This window comes from Aethalodelphis obliquidens, unplaced genomic scaffold, assembly GCF_003676395.1.
Source record: "Aethalodelphis obliquidens isolate GAN/ISIS:26980383/991018 unplaced genomic scaffold, ASM367639v1 scaffold45, whole genome shotgun sequence".
Classification (NCBI taxonomy): Eukaryota; Metazoa; Chordata; class Mammalia; order Artiodactyla; family Delphinidae; genus Aethalodelphis; species Aethalodelphis obliquidens.
This window is the reverse complement of record NW_020837989.1, coordinates 12,627,636-12,631,024: the sequence shown is the minus strand read 5'-3', so window position 1 is coordinate 12,631,024 and position 3,389 is coordinate 12,627,636.

Below are 3,389 nucleotides of genomic sequence, written 5' to 3'. Positions count from 1 at the left end.
GTGGTTCTCTCTACTGCTCTGTTAAGGGGGGGCTGAGGGATGGCTCCGCAAAAAGAAATGGGTTTGAAAATTGCTGATGCGTCCTTTATCACCGCAATTTCCACAAGGTTATAAAAGTCATGCTTGGATAAAATCTTGAAAGTGCCAAAGCAATGATCTAAGAAATGAATGCAGATAAGCCTTCTCCATTTTAAATTATGAGCAGGGGAACTGGAATAGAGATGATCACTGCTGAAGAACCTAAAATGAAGTATGTGATTTTGCTCATTCGTATACAACAGGACAGTCAATCATTTTATGGCCACAATGAGTTTGAAATGCAGCTGCCAGGAACTCTCAATCTTGCTGATGCTGGTTGGCACTGGTGAGTAAAGGTCTTCATTTCTCCATTATTTTGCAAAATGTTCTAAAGTGCCCACAGTTATCTGTAAGACACTCTCTTGTTAATTTCACAGGGGGGGATTTGTTTTCTGTGTCTTTAAAAGATCAGGAAAGGGAAGAAAAGAGACAGTGCCCTCTGCCTTAGAGTCCACAGGAAACAGGCTCTTTCTGTAGAGTTCAAGGCAATTAACTTGGTCCTGGCCTCTTAGAGGCTGTAATGAAATATCTGCTTTAATGCCCACAAGAAAATAAGGACACATCTAGTTTCTGAAAGCCTCAAGGTGACAAAGTGATTCAAAGGGTGAATAAAAGAAAATTTAATATACTTTGCATCTCTTTTCTAGTTCCTTTTGGTTTATATTTCAGAAGCACCTGATTTCATGGAGGACCCCTGAGAGTATTCACAGGAAGCCTCAGTGAAAAGGAAAAAAGCAGAAGTTCTAATAACTTTGCTGCAGAGGTGGAGAATTAAAGTTTTTTAACTTTTACTTTTAATTTTTTTTAATTATGAAATAACACAAGTATTACATGCTGTAGAAACATGATAAGAAAAAGAAGTAAAAAAGAAGGAAATGAAAAACAACTGTAATCCCATCTCTTAGAGATATAACTACTGGTCTCTCTGTAAAAGAACAGTTTCTATGCATAGCTTTTACATATCAAAATTGAATGAGACCCTCCGTACGGTTTTGTGATCTGCATGTTTCACTCAATAATACGTTTTGATCCTAGAGGAATAGAGAGGCTAAAAGTTCTGAAGGGAGCTTGAGGCAGGAGAAAGGAAGAAAGGAAACCAGAGAGTGTGGATTCTACATATTAAGGGTTATTAAATCAAAAAATAAAGAATGATTTAGAACCATCTTCTGGACTTACAACTATCTAATTGCAATTGTGATAGTTCCTTCAAGTTTTGGGGGGCATGGTTAGAGGAGAGAGGAGTTATAGGTACAATAAATAAACTACATTTATTTTAAAAACTCAATCTGGCTGACCTTTTCTCTATTTTAATTCAAAGCTGTGAGGAATGTCCACTGAAGAGTTTAAAGGTGCACTGCCCAATACGGTAGGGGCTAACCACATGTAGCTATTTAAATTTAAATTTATTGAAATTAAATGAAATTGAATTCCAGTTCTAAGTCATACCACTTAGTCATTCAAGTGCTCAATAGTCACATGTAGCAAGTGGCTACAGCACTGGGCAGGACAGATTATGGAACATTTCCATCATCACAGAAGGTTCTACTATTCAGCACTAGTTTAAAGTATTCAGCTACTGAAATACCTGGAGTAACACAAGAGGCTGTCTAGTTGTATATGTTACCCTGTCTGCCATCATTCATGAGACTTTTTAATTCTGCAGATAGTTGGTGTTGGATTATTCCTACTTTCATTTATCCTTGTTTATAATTCATGGAGTTACCCGGAGAAATATGAAAGCCTCCTTGCCTGGATAGATGGATTGCCCTGTGCTTAGTGGCATCCAAAGACAGACGAGTGCTTTAAGCAAGCAATCTTGCTGGGCAAAAGTTCATTGATATGACGACACAGTCATGAGCTTCAATGAATGAAGCAAATTTTTTTAGCCCTTGTTCAAGAAAAGATTTATAAAGGTCATTTCCTGCTCAAAAGCACATACTCAATCAGCAGAGAGCCTCACTGCATAACTCAGTATACGTGACAGCTTCACCACAAATCATCCTGACCAATCATGTAAGAGGCTCCAGGGAGCCAAACAGCAACCTTACCTGCAGGAATCAGAAGAGCTGAACACTGGGCTTCCAATGAATGTACAGGCAACGAGAGAAGGAAACCAGAAATAGCCAGGGTGAGCTGTCCCATGGAGATAAAAAGACAGCCATGCCAACTGCCTCCTTCCGAAAAGAGAGGGGGCTTTCTGCAGTCCTCTCTACTGGAGCAGGGCCACCTGACACTAACAGGGCTCTTCAAACCCCTTGATATTTGCTCCTCTCCCGCCTAAAACAAAGTATTTTTCAGCCAGGGAATGGTACCTCACCTTTTGCAGAACACCTTCAGCCGTGTTTTATAATGGGTGAGGTCTGAGCGGTCAACAGACCCAGGCTGTTAGATATAGAGCACTCATTACCAGTCCTGAACCAGTCTCATTTTGAGGACACACGCACAGCCAAGGCTCACCAGCACATTAGTATCTGAAGAACTGACTATAGCAACTTTTCTCCAAGGGTATGCCACAAAACACTCGTGTCAGAAACATCCATGAAACTGGATGTTTAAACATCCATGAAATTTAAAAACAAAATCAGGCTTTTGACCCCAACCAGACTACTTATTACATCAGCATCTGGGAGTGGAGTCAAGAATCTGTGTTTTATAAACACCCCCAGTGACCCTTACACACAGTGAAATTTGAGGACTGCTGGACTAGGTTAATTTGCTTCCACCCTGCCTTTCTTCCTACTCTACCTCTTTTTCTTTTTCCCTTTCTTGGATTAGGAAGAACATACTCCAAAACCCAGGAAAGCTTTTACATCTGGTGCAAATACTCACACTGTAACAACTAAAGCATTAACAAATATTTGTTGAATCATAATTATATGCACAAAAAAAATGTTTGTAATACTGGATCTCTAGTAAATAATAAATAAATCCCTCATAAAAGTAATATGGTAAGCTGTGATAAACACACTCAGTGGTTTTGCATGCATTTATTAAATACTATGTTTGTAGAAAGTTCTTAATAACAAGGGGGAACGTATACTGTAAAGTGAAAGAACATTTTACCACATTATTTCTAAGATATGTTCACAACTATGAAAAATGTTATTATTATATGAAAAAATGCTACAAAGAAATAAACCAAAATATTAATAAAAAGAAGTTGCCTCCAAGTAATGAAGTTATGGTTGTTGTGTTTTTTCTTCTTTCTACTTTTCTCTAATTCCAATTATTCAACTAGCATGTAAAAAGTAAATGAAAATAATACCACTTTAGAGTCTACAGTGTCTTCTCTTTTATTGTACTGTACATTT